This window comes from Triturus cristatus, chromosome 11 (assembly GCF_964204655.1).
Source record: "Triturus cristatus chromosome 11, aTriCri1.1, whole genome shotgun sequence".
In the NCBI taxonomy this organism is placed as follows: Eukaryota; Metazoa; Chordata; class Amphibia; order Caudata; family Salamandridae; genus Triturus; species Triturus cristatus.
In genome coordinates this window covers 298,246,830-298,266,569 of record NC_140594.1, presented here as the reverse complement: position 1 = coordinate 298,266,569, position 19,740 = coordinate 298,246,830, and the positions used below count along the sequence as shown (strand labels likewise).

At 40.3% G+C, this 19,740-nt stretch overlaps 1 protein-coding gene across 3 annotated transcripts in view; it reads left to right on the top strand.

The window, feature by feature from the left end:
- The window catches only part of SLC8B1 (solute carrier family 8 member B1), a 244,809-nt gene that overhangs the window by 76,932 nt on the left and 148,137 nt on the right, over positions 1-19,740 (top strand). The gene's annotated exons all lie outside the window — the stretch shown is intronic.

The window sequence follows — 19,740 nt, the reverse complement described above, 5'->3', positions numbered from 1 at the left end:
GATGAACAAAATGACTCAACCCACCGGAGTGTACCAAAATAAGCCCTACATTCCAAGAGACTCAAATGAGTTTCTTGGAGAAGGAAGACCTGAGCTGTGGTTTGTTCGAGATATTTCATAACCAAGCTTAGCCTCCGTGGACATCTGAGTCCATTGACATTCCACGAAATAAAGTTAATATTTCTATTCATTGTGCTTACCCCTTATCAGAGTTTTATTCGGATGTTCTGAATATTGCTTACTTATTGCAAAATTTATTTGAGATTGAGGATATTTTTTTTGATTTTCCTCCCTTGTGACCCCACCCGTGCTCCCCCTTCCACCCCTATCCCTACCCTGCCCCTGCATCCCTGCCTTGCTACCCCGGGAAACCCTCCCTTCTCCTCTGAGCATAAGCTCTTGGGCGAGGTCCCCCTGACACTTCCATATATGCAAGTTGGAGATATTAAACGATAATTTCCTAGACCCCCTCCAATTAGAGACCCAGCGAGGCTAAATTTATGGTAATGGTAGTTATTACATGGAGGCTCCTCCCTCTTTTCCACTCCTTATTTTCCCAATAAGGTCATCCACTTCCTCAATCTGACGTAAGTTGTACATGTGGTTATTCCACATTATTCGGAGAAGGGCCGGGAATCTTAATTGGACCTTAACACCTAGGGAGTTTAAGACTGTCATTCTTTTACCTAGCTCCCATTGTCTTGTGGCCGTAATATGAGATATATCAGACCTAACGGTAAAGGAAAACGGACTGGAATATAAGCTGCACTTCACTTGACCTGCTTTCAACGCTAGGGATAGGATTTTCTCTTTTGATGAATATGTAAGAAAGTTCACAAGGATTTTCCTTGGTTTTAGCCTTGTAGGATTCCTTCTATATGGATCTCGGTGAACTCCCTGTATGTCGTGAGACAGGTCAAGATCTGGGATATCTTTAAGGATTGTTCCCTTTAGAAATGAAATCACAAATTCTTTTATGTCACCACCCTCCAAATCCTCCGGGACATTCAGGATCTTTAAGTTATTCTTCCTAGCGTGGTTTTCAAGCCGTTCAATATTATCTTTTAAGTCTCTATTTTGGAGGGCAAACTTATCCATTTCCACAGTGGAGCTATGTAGGGCTTCCTTCATTTTAGGGATTTCCACTTCCAGATTATCAGTCCTCTTAGAGACCTCTTCAATTTTTTGCGCCAGTAACTCACATGAAGATTTAATAGCGGCTTGATTGGTCTCAGATATAGAGAATCTCCTACCGATGTCTTCCTTCAAAGCCAATAATATACCAGCTAATGCCCCGACTCCCTCGTTCTTAGAGGGTTCAATACTGGATATCTCCGGTGAGTGGGGCATATCGGCGGCTAGCATCAGTGTTGTCGTTACTAAATCGAACGTCGCTGTTGCATTGACCGTTCCTGGTGCATCCTTTTGATTTTCACAGTTGTCCGGACTGCCTTGGGTTTCTAGGGTCGAGTATCTATTTGACAGGCTAACCGAAGGATGTATGGCCTCCTGCCGGTCATCTGTATTGGGCACTTCGTTCTCTCCCTCAGCTAAGATCGAATGGGAGACTTTCTCTAGGGGTATAGATGGATTCATGGAGCAGGCAGTCTGTTTACTGGGAGATGCCATAACGATTTTATAATTTATCTCCTTAGCCCTGTCCAAGGGGTTGGATAACACTTTGTAGAATGACTTTAAGGATGGAGTCACTCTAACCTTTGACAGCAGGGCTTTTTTTGCCCTCCCTCTCCCTCTCCCTTTTCCACCCTCTACAGGAGTATCCTCCGTGGTCGCTTTTTTCTTCCCCTGCCTAGCAGAAACCTTAACCTTAGAGGCTAAAGGGGCGACACTAGTAGGGTAAACAGGATCCGTGTCTACATCCAGCTTTGCTGCCCTCTTCCGCAAAGTATATCTACTAATTAAAGTTGTAGTAGTAGTTATATTTGTGGAGCCCTGCTGAGGAATAGCACTACATAGGGCATTCCGGGGAGGACCACATCTCCTGCTATCCATGCACTCTCGGACCCCTGTACTTGAGGGGATGGTTTCAACCAGTTCCTCTAGAGCAGCCCGGCCTGCGCACGATCTATCCCCAATCTTTGGAGCGGTCGAAAATATACTTTCCTTCAAGGGGCCAAATCTCAGAGCTTCAATCCCAGGGAATAAAAAAACCTCACCTCGATTCTCCCATTTCCCCCAGTTCACCTGCCCTCTCTCGCTCCAAGTCCTGCTCCTCCACTCGCCGTAACCAAAATAGCAGGTTCTGTCTCTGCCGGGATAGACCCGGAACTGGAGACCAGAGGCGCGCCGTCTCCACTCACGTATTGCGCCAACAAATCGGAGCAGTGAAACCTCCGGAGGCTCCACACCTCCCGGGATATCAAGCACCATCCGGGGTAAGGAGAATCAGTGAATTTTTTAATTAGGGAGATCTTTCGGTTGAATCCGCTATGAGCGGAGATAACCAGTCTCGCCGGGTTTCATGAGGAGTCTAGCAGCGTGTGTTAGGGGGAGCTCAGCCGCGACCGTTAGCTTCCGGCCGCCTAGTTTCCCCTCCAAGCCCCCCAGGGCCGGTTTCTGCTAGGTCCTGGGATGCTCACACCGGGGACATAGCTGTTTGCTCTGACATGCTGGGAGCTTTGACAGCTCCCCTCAAGTCAGAGCAAACACCAACTCCGCTCTCAGCAAGCGAGAGCTGTGAATCCACTCCCACTTGCTGAGAGCGGAGTTTCCAATTGTTTCCCTGCAGATGGGCAGGGAAACAAACGAAATGAGTACTCTCACAGATATGGAGCTGCATTTTACAGGCTCCCACAGGTGGCGGGAGCCGGCTGGGACCGTGGGGGCCTTGAGGCTCCCCCGCGGTTCCCAGGCTGCACATTGGGTGCCTTGGTGTATGGGGTCCCCGGGGCAGAAATCGGCCCGGGGACGGTGGTCGTGCAACTCACCTCCCCCATTGAGTTAAGGCCAGGCCCTGAGGGATGGCGTCTCTGGGGCTGTATGTGGCCAGGGAAGGGGGGCACGCAGCCCCCTCCCACTTTAATGAATGTATTTTGTACTGGGAAAGTGATAGTCCCTGTGGCCCTGGGGAGGGGGGTCTGCGTGACCCCCATATAATGTTAAATTTAGCCCTCGGGAGATGGTGTTCCCCGGAGCATATGAAAGCCCCAGGAGGGGGGATCCATGCAGCTGCCCCTTTGCTTAAAATAAATCCCAGGGAAAGTGGCAGTCCCCGGGGCTCATAAAAGGGAAAACCAAGGGCAGAAAAACAAGCAGGAAAGACAAAACAAAGGGCGAAAAACGAGCAGGAAAGGCAAAACGGAGAGTAGAAAAACGAGCAGAAAATGGAAAACGGAGCAGGAAAGGCAAAACAGAGGGCAGAAAAACAAACAGAAAAGGCAAAACAGAGCAGAAGAGGGTAAAAAGAGAGCACTCAGGCACTCGCACACACTCACAGATCCAATGAGACACTCATACACCCACTCATACACTCCCTCACATACCCACTTACACTCACGCACCCACTCATACAAATACCCCCCCCTCACGTACCCACTCAGAGACTCACGCACCCACTCAGAGACTCACGCACCCACTCAGAGACTCACGCACCCACTCAGAGACTCACGCACCCACTCAGAGACTCACGCACCCACTCAGAGACTCACGCACCCACTCAGAGACTCACGCACCCACTCAGAGACTCACGCACCCACTCAGAGACTCACGCACCCACTCAGAGACTCACGCACCCACTCAGAGACTCACGCACCCACTCAGAGACTCACGCACCCACTCAGAGACTCACGCACCCACTCAGAGACTCACGCACCCACTCAGAGACTCACGCACCCACTCAGAGACTCACGCACCCACTCAGACTAACGCACTCCCTCACAGACCCACTCACTGGATCATGAACCCAGTCACAAACCCACTCCGAGACTCATGTACTCACTCACGCACCCACTCATTGACTTACTTAGAGACTCATAGACTCACTCCCAGGCCCACTCAGACACTCACACACCCATTGAGACACTCACTCTCTCACTTACTTACTGAGACACTCATGCACTCACTCACACTCACCGTCAAAGATTACAGGTTACATTTAGGATATTAAAAAAAATCCTTAGAAATTTACTTTAAAAAACATGGGTTACAGGGACGTTATAGTTAGGAAATAATTTTTTTTTAAAACTTCGAAATTCACTGAAAAAAAAGGTTACAGGGACATTATAGTTAGGCTCAGATTTCACTCTTACAAAACCAGTGATATACATCTGTTATAGTTACCTGAGCTAATAAGACTAATTGCTACCACAGAAAGAATAGTATTTTTAACTTATGCTGCAGGTTAGTATACATGCTTAAGCATTAGAAACATTTATGAAACACTCATGGGATGATGTCATCAGCGATATCATGAGTGATGTCACTGAACATGTCATGAGTGATGTAATATGTAGGGTGATAAGCAGTGCATTGCGGGGATGTAAGTTATAGTTAGCTCAGGTAACTATAACTGCTGAATTTCGCTGGTTTTGTATGAGTGAAATCTTAGCCTAACTATACTGTCCCTGTAACCTTAGTTTTTTTCAGCGAGGGGAAAAACACAAAATGAAAAAAAAAAAAAAAAAAATATATATATATATATATATATATATATATATATATATATATAATATGTGTATATGTATATATATATATATATATATATATATATATATATACACATACATCTCACACTACCAAGGCTCACTTTGAATAAAAGCAAGTAGGACACAGCTCCGGAATTCGACACCAGCATTTTATTGAGCTTGACAGCGCTTGCTTACAGTCCGTGAAACGCTATGGCAGACGCGTTTCTGGCCGGAATGGCCGTCTTCAGTGCCGGTCTCAACGGCTGACAGCTTTACCTTTGAGTGAGAGTCCACTCCTTAAAAACAGTCTCTCAGCTCCTCCTTCTAGACCAGGTGGAAATCATTAATACCGCTGAACTCAGGTAAGCTGCATGATGGAACTAGTAGTTCAACGTGGTGCCTAATACAGTGGTGTAGGCTCCCAAAACATCAAGTGATGCCCCAAAATTCATGGCGCTGGAATACACATTACCACAGCCTTCCTGAATGAGTTGATACTGCTCTCGCTGATGTCTTTGTCCTTATCAGGCAGCTCTTCTCTTGCCGCCTCCTCTCTCCCCTCGCGCACATCACAGCCTTGGTGGCAGTAGTTTTCGCTTGGGGGGGCACCGCGTTTACACTCCTCGTGCTACACCAAAAATTTTGCTGAAGACGCGGTGCTCCTGACCGGGAGGGCGTGTCCTGTGCCGGGCTCAGCAAACCGGCTATACTCCAATATATATATATATATATATATATATATATATATATATATATATATATATATATATATATATATATATATATATATATATATATATTACCTACTGGCGATAGCCAGTAGGTAGTTATAGTTAGGACCACGTTTCCATAGGAAAACCTCAACATTCTATTTTGAATAACTTTGGCGCCGGTCGACGAATCCTCGCGAATTTCTCAAAATAGGTGGGGCGCTACGCTCCGCTCCTACCCTGAAAGTCTCGGGGGGATTCGTCAAGCGGGGGCTGAGATAAAAGGGGGGTCCCAAAACGCGTTTTTCCCATGCATTTTTCCATAGGACCTTTAGAACGAGCTACAGCCCGAATGGCTGAACAGAATTACTCAAAATTTGGCAGAGAGGTAGTCCCTAGGTCAAGGAAGTGCCTTTTGTAGGTTTGGTGTAAATCTGTTCAGTAGATTCTGAGAAAATAGCCTTTAAATCAATATATATATCTGAGCCAGCTTACGGTACGCTTACCGTACGCTTACGGTAAGCGTACGGTGGCGTGCGCGAGCGCGATTCTGATTGGCTCTTAGATCTTAGTAAACATTCGAATCGGCCGAAACCAGGAAGCGGCGGCCGCCATTTTGTCTCTCGCACTGAGAGAGATTTTTAAAATCGGAAGCCCAAAAACATGTAAAGGGGCTGTTTTGACAACTCCCTCCCACATAGTCATGTGGAGGGAGTCCCCAAACATCCCCCAAGTGCAAAAACGGTTTTATTTTTTTTTCGGCAATTTCGCGGGGTACGCTTACCGTACGCTTACGGTAAGCGTACGGTAAAAAAATAAAAATAAAAAAAACACTATCCACACTTACCCCACCCCCTGTGCTTTTGGTGGCCGAAGGCCACCAAATGTGCTGGGCTTATTACAATGGAAGAAAACACTATCCACACTTACCCCACCCCCTGTGCTTTTGGTGGCCGTAGGCCACCAAATGTACAGGGCTTATTATAAGGGAAAAAAAATTAGCATTTAAAAAACCGTACTAATTCACTGAAAAAACCATAGGTTTCACACACGTTATAGTTAGGAATTAGCATTTAAAAAACCTTGCAAATTCACTGAAAAAACCATAGGTTTCACACATGTTATAGTTAGTGGAAATTTTACTGATAAAAAACCAATGAAATTGCCCCGTTATAGTTAGCGCAGGCAACTATAACTCACGCGACCGCAATCCTCTGCTCATGACATATGTGTCTTTAGGAAAAAAAAATATTTGTAATATATGTATAGCTAAAAATGTATGGAAGAAGACATGGGCAAATAAGTGTCTAAATACAGTATTAGCATCAGCAGAGGATTGCGGTCGCGTGAGTTATAGTTGCCTGCGCTAACTATAACGGGGCAATTTCATTGGTTTTTTATCAGTAACATTTCCACTAACTATAACATGTGTGAAACCTATGGTTTTTTCAGTGAATATATATATATATATATATATATTACCTACTGGCGGTCGCCAGTAGGTAGTTATAGTTAGGACCACGTTTCCATAGGAAATCCGCAACATTCTATTTTGAATAACTTTTGCGCCGGTTGACAAATCCTTGCGAATTTTTCAAAATAGATGGGGCGCTACGCTCCGCTCCTACCCTGAAAGTCTCGGGGGGGATTCGTCAAGCGGGGGCTGAGATAAAAGGGGGGTCCCAAAACGCGTTTCTCCCATGCATTTTTCCATAGGACCTTTAGACACAGCTACAGCCCGAACGGCTGAACAGAATTACTTGAAATTTGGCAGAGAGGTAGTCCTCAGGTCAAGGAAGTGCCTTTTGTAGGTTTGGTGTAAATCTGTTCAGTAGATTCTGAGAAAATAGCCTTTAAATCAATATATATATCTGAGCCAGCTTACTGTGCGCTTACGGTGCGCTTACCGTACGCGTACGGTGGCGTGCGCGAGCGCGATTCTGATTGGCCCTTAGATCTTAGTAAACATTCGAATCGGTCGAAACCAGGAAGCGGCGGCCGCCATTTTCTCTCTCGCACTCTGAGGAGGGAGCTGATAAACAAATGCCAAAAACATATAAAGGGGCTGTTTAGACAGCGCCCATGCACATAACCATGTTAGTTGAGTCTTCAAAGATCCCCCAAGGCAAAAAACGGTAATTTTTTATTTTTCGAAAATTTCGCCGATTATGCTTACCGTACGCTTACCGTACGCGTACGGTAAATAATTATTAAAAAAAAAAAACCCCACTCTCTCCACCCCGTGTGCAAATGGTGGCCATTTGTGCATAGCATATAAGAGCACAGCATTTCCCAAAAAAATGTCAACAGATTACCTATCACAAGGAAGCGCATAATATGTCCTCCATGTGCGCACGGTGCGCGAAGCGCATCGTGCGTACATGGCCCATCTAGCGTAACGTGGGCACGCGGTGCGCATAGCGCACCGCGTGCCCACCGTGCGTGCACGGCACTAACTGCGTAAAGTGGGTGCGCGATGCGCGAAGCGCACCGCGTGCTCACTGTGCGCGCACGGTGCGCGAAGCGCACCGTGCGCGCACGGAACGAACTGCGTTAAGTGGGCGCGCACGCCACGAATGGCGTAAAGTAACTTAGCATTTAAAAAACCATACAAATTCACTGAAAAAACCATAGGTTTCACACACGTTATAGTTAGGAATTAGCATTTAAAAAACCTTGCAAATTCACTGAAAAAACCATAGGTTTCACACATGTTATAGTTAGCGGAAATTTTACTGATAAAAAACCAATGAAATTCCCCCGTTATAGTTAGTGCAGGAAACTATAACTCACGCGACCGCAATCTTCTGCTGATGACATATGTGTCTTTATGAAAAAAAAATATTTGTAATATATGTATAGCTAAAAATTTATGGAAGAAGACATGGGCAAATAAGTGTCTAAATACAGTATTAGCATCAGCAGAGGATTGCGGTCGCGTGAGTTATAGTTTCCTGCACTAACTATAACGGGGGAATTTCATTGGTTTTTTATCAGTAAAATTTCCGCTAACTATAACGTGTGAAACCTATGGTTTTTTCAGTGAATATATATATATAATTACCTACTGGCGGTCGCCAGTAGTTAGTTATAGTTAGGACCACGTTTCCATAGGAAATCCGCAACATTCTATTTTGAATAACTTTGGCGCCGGTCGACGAATCCTTGCGAATTTTTCAAAATAGGTGGGGCGCTACGCTCCGCTCCTACCCTGAAAGTCTCGGGGGGGGATTCGTGAAGCGGGGGCTGAGATAAAAGGGGGGTCCCAAAACACGTTTTTCCCATGCATTTTTCCATAGGACCTTTAGACACAGCTACAGCCCGAACGGCTGAACAGAATTACTTGAAATTTGGCAGAGAGGTAGTCCTCAGGTCAAGGAAGTGCCTTTTGTAGGTTTGGTGTAAATCTGTTCAGTAGATTCTGAGAAAATAGCCTTTAAATCAATATATATATCTGAGCCAGCTTACGGTGCGCTTACGGTGCGCTTACCGTACGCGTACGGTGGCGTGCGCGAGCGCGATTTTGATTGGCTCTTAGCTCTTAGTAAACATTCGAATCAGTCGAAACCAGGAAGCGGCGGCCGCCATTTTCTCTCTCGCTCCCTGAGTTGGGCAGCAAAAACGAACCCCAAAAATGTGTAAAGAGGCAGTTTCATGAGATCCTAACCACCCAGCATTGATACAGGGGTCCCCAAACCACCCCCAAGCCCAAAAAAAACATTTTTTTTTTTTTCGGAAAATCGCCGATTACGCGTACGGTAAAAATTTATAAAAAAAAAAATGATCCACATTCTCCCCATCAGTGATGTCATGAGTGATGTCACTGACCATGTCATGAGTGATGTAATATGTGACGTCATCAGTAGTGCATTGCGGGCGCGCGAGTTATAGTTAGCTGAACTAACTATAACGGGGGAATTTCAATGGTTTTTTACGAGTGAAATGTCCAGCTAACTATAACATGTGTGAAACCTTTGGTTTTTTCATTGAATTTCTAAGGTTTTTTAAATGCTAATTCCTAACTATAACGTGTGTGAAACCCATGGTTTTTTCAGTGAATTTGCAAGGTTTTTTAAATGCTAATTTTTTTTTTTTTCTTCTTTTTTTTTTTTACATATTTTTATTTTAATTGTCTATCCTTTTTTAAAGACTATGGTTAAATTTTAAAAATTCTACAATATGTTTTTATTTTACCATTTTTTTAAAATAAACAGGTAAAATTTATTAGTATTACATATTTTTTTTTTTTATTTTTTTTTTTATTTTTTACCGTGCGCGTACGGTAAGTGCACGTCTTGCTGTAATTACGTTAGATTTCTACGCTGTTTGCGTTCATTTACGCAATTTGCGTAGACGCACGTCACGCGCGCACAGCGCGTAACGCGTACGCTGCACGCGCACGTTACGCGGAAGTGAAGGGGCGTGCCTGTTTTGCGCATGCGCGCGTGCGCATGTCTTTTTTACGCGCATGCGTACTTTTGCCGTAAGCGCACCGTAAGCGCACCGTAAGCGTACGGTGGGTCATGTGATCATGAAACACAACTTTTGATTGGTTGAAACTACTTTCAGTTCTAGAACTCTCCTACACCACACCCATTCCCCTCATTTCTGCTTGTGATCCCTTAGGAGAAGGAGCTGGGTTGTCTTTGTGATACGATGGCAGAACAGCAGAGCCCTTCTGAGAGTGAGGCTAGCAGCACTACCTTGAGGCAGAGAGCGAGGAAACAAAAGACCTCTTTCATATGGGAGTATTTTTCTTTTCCAGAGGGCCAGCAAAAGGTAAATGCACCCTTAGTGACTTGTAAGCTGTGTGGCCGTGTACTTTCAAGAGGGAATCCCGACAGGAAGTATTCCTTTGGGAATCACACCATGTTGAGACACCTTAAGGATGTACACAGAAGGACACATGCTCGACTTACTGAAGGTAACCCTTCAGTAAATCAACCAAGCACATCCACAGCAGCTCAGCCTGGACCATCATCTGCAGGGCCGAGTCCTTCTTCTGCAGGTCAGGTGAGCCCTTCATCTGTGGGGGGAGCATCTCCTTTTTCTTCTCCTCAGGAAATTAACCCTCGGTTTCTGAGGGTTGAAATACGGTGCGCCACTTGTCATGATCTAATTTGTTATAGGGAGACCAGTATTTCCCTAGTGAACAATAAAATAGATCAGCACACTTGTCGTACCGTCTAATATTCCCATTCTTTCTTTCCTCTGTCCCTGCATGAACACAGCGGCTCTTTTAAGAGCCAACCTTACCTTTCATCTATTTTTTATATATGTTTTTATAACTTTTTTTTTTTTTTTTTTTTTTTACCGTACGCATACGGTACGCGTAATTTTTTTTTTTTTTTTTAAAAAAACACTAAAAATCAATTATCACATTACAAGGTCCTTGAGAGACTACAATGAAAAACTGAAAATGTGATTGTGGAGAAGTGGAAAAAAGGGACCATGATATTTTTGACTTACCATACCCACTCAAAAAAATATTTATTCATTAAAAATTTTTTTTAATTGCTTTAAAAATGGTTCTAGTTTTCGAAAATTTTCTATCTCAATCTGAAAAAAAAGAAAAAAGTATTAATATTTAATAAAACATTGTATAATACAGTACACATATTTACATATTTTTCAAAAAAAATGTTTGCCTTTTTTTGCTGTTTTCAGAATATATTGCATTTCACTATAAATTGTGAAAGCAATTGCATTCATCATTTAACAGCGGGCAAAAAAAAAATTAACAATCTCAAAGATTGTTTTAAAAAAGCCCACAATCTCTTTTTGCATAAACATAACTTTATAGAAATGCATAATATTCTTAAAAAATATCATCTAATATCAATACTTATTTCTTTAAAATACCGTCTGATATTTTTGTTTCAGAAGTATAATCACAAAAATATATCTCACATAACTCCACAATACATCTGGTTCCATTTCCTTTAGGCCAAATAGTAATTTTAAAATTCTTTTTTGATTAAATTTCCAATGTTAATCCAATAAAAATCTAAAGTTTAAATTGTACAGATCTCACCGATTCTCTGTAACATTTTGGTTTCCGAAAGATTTATTAATAATTAAATAAGTCCACAATAGAATTGTTTACCTTTCCGCATGGCGAAATAGTAATTTTAAAAATCTTTTTTGAATACATTTACAATGGCAATCCAATAACATTCCAAAATTTAAATTGTGCAGATGTTACCGATTTTTTTCAAAATTTTTGGTTTTCCAAAGTTTCATTTAAAATTGAAAAAGTCCACATTACAATTGGTTACCTTTCCATTAGGCCAAATGGTAATTTGTAAAATCATTTTTTTTGAAAATTCCACTGGTAATCCAATAAAATGGTAAAATTGTTTTGTCCAGATGTTGCCAAATCTCTCTAAAATTTAGGTTTCAGGAAGATTAGATAGGAATTTGCTAAATCAAAAGGCAAACGTTGCTTAAAAATCAATTGGGAATCATTACACAGTGTCCAGCCTTTTTCACATTTAAGATAAACTGTGTAATGTCCAGAAGTTACAGTAGGTCCATCATGGAAAATTATTGCAACTGTTACAAAAGTTTTTCCTGAAATTGATAATTGCTGTCCTGTAAACTTCTTTATTAAAGTATCTAATTTTGAACCATGAGCTTTACAGCGTTGCATCATTAAAATTACATACTGTCCGTATTCCTTTAAAATTAACGTTGAAAACATGTCAGATTGACACTCACTGCATTCCATGCTATGATTAGCATCTTTAACTAATTTAGCAAAAGTGACTGTTTTACTTTCTGGCAATGTTAAATAAATAAACCTTTCAGAATCGACATTAGAGCCACATATATTATAACAGTTTTCACAACTATGTTCCCATTTATAAGAGAGACCAAATCAATTTTTAATGGGAACCCCTTCTTCTTCCAGTACCTGAAGAAAAAACATCAAGAATTCCTGTGCGTCTTGCTGTACATTTTGAGAAAACTGTGTTCGTCCTGAACATACATCTAAAAGTTTTCTAATTTCAGTAGCACTTTCTATTTGAGTTTTATCATTACTCAGCTTTTGAAAAAGGAGACTCAACTCAGAACAGAATCTTTTTCCCTGATTTACTATTATCTGCTCTTGCACACTTTCCAGATAAAATGCAACATTCAGCACTACATTAGCGTAGCAGTTGACACCAGAGCTATTTTCCAAATGACATCCTACAACCTGTTCTTCATTTTCCTTTTTCTTTTTGCTTGCAATTACATCACTCCTTTTTTTTCCTCCTCTCTACATCTTCATTACAGATATTCTCATTTCTCCTTTTACGAGAAACTACACGTTTCTCCAACACAGGATACTGACCTAAATGAGGAGCATAGCTTCTTCTTAATCTATTATACTCCTTTACACAATTTGCATCAGCACTAACTTTTGAGTCATCAAAGTCTATCATGAATAAACCTGATAATGTTTTCACTCGTGACAAAGCAACATATGCCATACCTTCTTTGAACACAGTTGAACCAATGTTCACAAATGCACAATCTACAGTCAATCCTTGAGACTTGTGAATAGTTACAGCATATGCTAGAGAAAACGGAAACTGCTTCCTACGTACATATAAATCTTTCACAAGCATGAAACGAACTGAACAACGACAAATGTCTTTAACTTCTTCTATCTGATCAAATTTTATTTTTAAACATTCAATTCCATCTTTTTTCTGATAATTAATAAAACCCACAACTCTTCCCATAGCTCCATTAACTAAACCTTTTTCAACATCCAAATTTCTCCTTAAAAATACTCTACAGTTCATGCAAACATATAGATTTTTTTCTAATCCAGCTGTTTTGGAAATGTTCTTCTCTAGTGAATCCAATTTATTTTTCAGTGTGCCTGTTAATGTGACTAATTCTTCCATCCTCAATTTTGTCCACTGCTTCCAATTTCCTGATATCTTCCTTTTCCAATTTCAAAAGCTCCTCATTGAATATTGAGCATTCACGTAGAGTTGGCATTAAGCAGATGACACTTTTCTTTTCTGCAATGTTCTTGTATATCTTCTCTGCAACTATTTCTTCCTTTGGAAATAAATTATGTAGCAGCCGACTCTGTAATGCTTTTTTGCCAGCTTCAGTGAGTAGTCCAATTCTGATATCTTTCAGAATACTTCCATATTCTTCATCGTTTGCTTGCCTCATATTAGTAGTAAGTTCCTTGTACTCAAAGAAGGACCAAATATTTGCATTACCGATGCTTCCCAATGACTTCTTTGTGTCTTCATGTGTCACAGTATTAAACACTGGTTGTCCTTTAACTGGAGTAAGTTGCAAAAGATCTCCAAAAACTATGACGTGTTTTCCTCCAAATAACACGTCATAGTCTGTCTTCAGAATTTGCTGCATTCTTAAATGCACAAAGGCAAGCATTAAGTTTGATACCATGCTCACCTCATCAATAATGAGAACTTGCATCTTCTTCAATACTCTTGAAACTTCCAAGCATGCTTCTCCAGTTAGCTTGTTGTATTGTATTTTGTTCTCATGCTCCACTGGTAACATTAGCAAACGATGTAAAGTGATTCCTTTTATGTTATATGCTGCTAACCCAGTTGGAGCAGTAACCACACAAGACAAAGCAGAATACGTTTTTTGCTGTAGGTAGCTTCTGATGACTTTTATAAGGAAACTTTTTCCAGTTCCAGCTTGTCCGCTTACATACATCCTGATTGGATGAAATGATGTGCATGAGCACTCTTTTTTTTCATGTAGAAATCCGTGATCAATTTTGTTTCTGATCTCTTCATAAATTTGTTGCTGCTCTTCGTTCAGTTGTCTTTCCAAATTTTGTAAGTCTATAAATTCTTCTTGAGCTTGATTCATAGCTGTTTCCACTTCATTCATGGCTATTGATGCTTCATTTTCAATGATTGGTTGTCCTAGGGGATCTTGACTGAGTGTTCCTGAACTTTGGCTGTCCTGAGAACTGTCTCTAGCTATTTCTGCTGCAATTGTAGTTTCCTGTTCAATTTCTTCATTTAACATTTGCAGATAAGTTGAGAATGTACTGCATTGTATGCTGTCTTTGCAAGCATTAAAAGAATCTTCATAGCTTTGAAATTCTCCCAGTAGTTCATCCTCTGTACGCCATTGTTTAAACAGCTGTAAAAGAGCCGTAGTAAAATTCCTTTTTGTCAGTAGTGTCGCAACTCAGCTTCCTGTGATTTATCAAACTTCCTTTTGTTTGCTTCACCAAACATCCTTCCTCACCAATAACTTTATATTTTCCATTGTTGATGTCTTCTGTGGCTTTCCGTGAATAAATGTAGTTCTGCAGCACTTCATAGAGACACATGTTCTCCAGATGATGACTTCTCTTGGGATAATATGTGTCCAACATGTTTGATTTCAAAATATCTGTACTTTCTGGGTCATTCTCGGCCAAATATTCAATTTCTCCAACAGATTTCAGTACCCGATTTCTCATTGCTGCAAGGCCTAAACTTGCCCAAATTATTCTTCTTGATTTCGAGTAGAGACTTGCAGAAGATAACCTATCTGAACATTCGTAGGATCCAATTTCTCGATGCGATAACATCTTCAAACTGAAACTGTACAGCTTCTTACTGACAGTCTTCTCGTGAGAAATCTCTTCCCACATTTCCTTCAATTCTGTTTTTTCTGATTTCGTAATGTAAGACGTTACATATCGAGCAACAGCAATGGAATTGTCAGCTACATACTGTATATCCATGTTAGCATTCCACATGGATAAAATGACTGGGTTGTAGTCATTTATATTTTTTGATTCTTCTTTTCTTTTAAGGTTGTAGGTATTCTTAGGTGATTTTCTTGTGATAGTATGTCTCACAGATGACATAAAACTGTTTACTCTTCCATTTGAAAGAACAGGTCTAGGAAATCCAAATCGACATTTAGTGTAGTATTTATCTTTGCTCTTGTATTTCCGTCGACAGTATTTTCCACACCGATGACTTTGGAAACGTAAAACTTGCTCCTTTAACTTTTTATCTTCTGTGTTTTTTGGTATAGCACATGTTGCATATTCTTCAATGTAAGATAACACTGCTTCATCAGCATCTGTTCCAAACTTTGGGGCATCCTTGATCCACAACAGCATATGAATATGAGGAGCACCTCTTGCCTGGTACTCTTTTCTCCAAAAGAAATCCACTACTTCTCCTAGAGGTGGATTTTTTTTATTGCAGATGAACGACATCATAGCCTCAAATCTATGATTGAAATATCTGCAAACATTAACCGGATCCAATAAGCACAGTTCTCCTGCTGTCTTGTATTCGATGTTTTTAATGTTTGAATTTGCCTCTCGTAGAAAATCCAGTAAATCATCCCAAGCGTACTCAGCACAGCTTAGGGTAACGAACCATGTTGGTGTTCCTAAATTCCGTAACATGCATTTTAATTCACCATGACGTCGGTACCAATATTCATTTGTCCCACGCTGACAAGCCATCAGATTGATCAGTTGTGTTTCCAAATGATCATCTCGGTGCTGCACTTTCTCCATAAAATCCTTAGCAGACACATTTTGTAAATGTACTCCACTTTTTAAAATGTGATTTACTGCATAAGACAATGCAGACAAGTCGCTTTCAAATAAAAGATGGAACAAATAAGGAATACTTTGTCGAAATCTGGGATCTTCAGCATATAGTCTTGTAGTCCGATACTCAGAAGCTGGAATCTGTTCCGGACGTTCATCGTATCGTCCTCCTTTTCCTGTAGGAAACAGCTGGGGAAAACATCGAGCTTCCAAGCTCTCCTCCCATACACTCACGGGAGTTCCTTTTGCTTTCTTCATCTGAAACAGATCAATATTGTCTCCCATAACTTCTTTTGAATGAAGAGGATGTATGCTAAAATGTTCATGAATTTCTTCTTCCTTTGACTTGTCCACTTTTTCAATTTGTCCAGTTGGTGTTTCTGTGTCTTCTTGTAAATCTTCTTCTTCTTCTTCTATATAAATTGATTCATACCATTTGTTATTCCTTTTCAAATACAAATTTGCTCTTTGTACTTTCCGTACATCTACCAGCTCCTGCCAAATCTTCTTATTCTTTGTAGGTACACCATTAACCAGAATAATTAATGGTTCAGTTTCCAAAGTATCCGCATCAATAGTTTCCATATTTTTTTTCAAATCCAAGGGCAAATACACCACTCTACCTTTTAAACCTCTCAGTAAATCTGAAGGAGGTAATTTACCAGTTTTGGGCTCCATACGTACTATGGTCTGGAACGGATGAACACATTGAATGAGTATAGACTCATATGTATTTAATTCAGAAAGTTCAGCAGGAATTGCATCCAATTCTAAATTATTATGTACAGCTCTGGTCGGCATTCTATTTTCTTCTAACTTATTATAACAGTATTTACAAATACGCTGAACTTCACCCAATTCAAAACAATTTTCAAGAAATATATATGTGGCAAAATCCTTCCACTTATAATTATCTTCATTTTCACTTTTTCTATAGAGATCAACATACCTGGTTTGTTTTCTATAATGAGTTCTGCGGCAACAAATACAAGTAATATTTGGTCTTTCATTAGAGATTATTGCAAATTTTGTTATGTGATCATTAAATGTCTTACTTACAGAGGGTTCTACATTCTCTTCCACCTCTTCCTCATTTACTGTGTCCTTTTCTGCACTGTTTTGTTCAGGACCAAAGTAACAAAACTGAATTTCATCAACAACCTTCTCTACATCTGATACCGATCCACGGAACAGAGCCCTATTCAATTCATCTAACTTTATTGCTGGACTTTTAGCAAAATACAACCGTCTCACAAACTTTCTCATTTCAGTATGATGAACAGCCAGCATCCTAAAATGATGGAAAACACTATTACACACTTTTCTAGATAGACAAGCCAGAGAATGACCCTGCAAACCAGTATTCTCTCTCACTCTGCATGGATCCAGACTTTGAAGCACCTTAATCTTCTGTTTTACACTTTTTTTACTATATTCTCTTAGAAACTCACGAAATTTATCAATAGATTCCTGACGCACAGTGCAAATACTACTACAATTCCAAGTGTACACTGGGGCTTTAGGACGTCTCCCCATAGCCTCATCCGCCATCACTTGTACCTCATCTCTTGGAACCATTATCTCCTTCTCCATTATGCAACCATTTTTCACTTCGTAAGCACGACCTCTGGTGTCAACTGCATGCAGCAAACTATTACTTTGAAAATAGCTCTCTTCATTAAAAAAAGGTTCACTACTTGAACTATGCATCCATTTTCCTAAAAACACTTTACAAAAGTTTGTTCTGTTCACTACTCTTTTCCTTTTGTGATTTCAGTACATTAACCATTTTATCTAATGTACGCATCCTATTCAAAATTAAAATGAATAGTTTCCTTTTTAATTCTAATGCCTTTGCTGCAATGGCTTCAATTTCTTTTTTTCTCTTATAAAACTTAGCCTTTTGCTTATATTTCTTCACATCCTTTATCAAATTGGACATAACTCTTCTCTGAAACATTTTTCTACGTATCTCTTTAAACGCTGTTTTTCTGTTTAAGTTTATCTTTTTAGTTGCAGAAGGTATATTTGCATTAACTAAATGCTCAATTTTTTCCTCTCCTTTTCTATTGAAAACATTTTTTCCAGTACAGACATTTTGTACATTTTTCCTTTTTTTGAATATGTTCTTTAAAAAATCTTTTGTTTGCTTACCAGAAGATTTTTTCTTTTTCCCAACATGAGCATCTCCAACTAACTTAGGTCCTCCAGTTGTCTTCAAATATAGGTTTTTTTTGTGGTCTTTCTTTACTCTGGATTTTGTAGGCATCTTAAATTTTGTTCACTGCTCTTCAGCAATACCTGAAAAAAACTAAAAAAAAATTCCTTTATTTTATTTAAATATATTACTACATTTTTTATGTTCTTTAGAAATCTTAAAATACTATAAACCCCTTTCCTATAAATGAAAATCACAATAACACCTTCACAAATTCAATTTCTAAAAATAATTCCTGTGTGCACACAAAGTCATGCTTTGAAATTAGGCAGAAAACGAAATTTCTTTGCCAATTGCAAAGCATACTTTCTACTACTTTTTAGGCAAGTGAAAAGTACTTTTACAGACTGACACATTTTGAATCCACTTTTTAGATTCTTAAAAAAGCACATGTCCAAACTGCTTTTTCAGACCAGCACCATGTGTAACCTGGGTGACTGCCTACACTCCAGCAAGGGCAACCAGCCTTAGTGATGCTGAATGTATTTGCATTACTGACTGAAACCTCAAACCCCACTCGCTTGTGAATACTGTGCATGATTCCACAGGGTAAGCAGCTGGGTGTGTGCTAAGAGTCTGCTTCTGCACCAAAAAATGGCTCCCCCTTTCCATCCAATGCAACTGTGAAATAACCAGAGCAATACGCAATAAATCTCTGCCTGTAATTCCTATATGCACACAGAGTCATGTTTTCACATTAGTCACAAAACGAAATTTCTTTGCCAATTTGAAAGCACACTTACTACTCTTTTTTTTGGCAAGTGATAAACACTTTTACAGACTGACACATTATGAATCCACTTTTCAGATTCTTAAAAAAGCACATGTCCAAACTGCTTTTTCAGACCAGCACCATGTGTAACCTGGGTGACTGCCTACACTCCAGCAAGGGCAACCAGCCTTAGTGATGCTGAATGTATTTGCATTACTGACTGAAACCTCAAACCCCACTCGCTTGTGAATACTGTGCATGATTCCACAGGGTAAGCAGCTGGGTGTGTGCTAAGAGTCTGCTTCTGCACCAAAAAATGGCTCCCCCTTTCCATCCAATGCAACTGTGAAATCACCAGAGCAATACGCAATAAATCTCTGCCTGTAATTCCTATATGCACACAGAGTCATGTTTTCACATTAGTCACAAAACGAAATTTCTTTGCCATTTTGAAAGCACACTTACTACTCTTTTTTTTGGCAAGTGATAAACACTTTTACAGTCTGCCACATTTTGAATCCACTTTTCAGATTCTTAAAAAAGCACATGTCCAAACTGCTTTTTCAGACCAGCACCATGTGTAACCTGGGTGACTGCCTACACTCCAGCAAGGGCAACCAGCCTTAGTGATGCTGAATGTATTTGAATTACTGACTGAAACCTCAAACCCCACTCGCGTGTGAATACTGTGCATGATTCCACAGGGTAAGCAGCTGGGTGTGTGCTAAGAGTCTGCTTCTCCACCAAAAAATGGCTCCCCCTTTCCATCTAATGCAACTATGAAATCACCAGAGCAATACGCAATAAATCTCTGCCTGTAATTCCTATTTGCACACAGAGTCATGTTTTCACATTAGTCACAAAACGAAATTTCTTTGCCAATTTGAAAG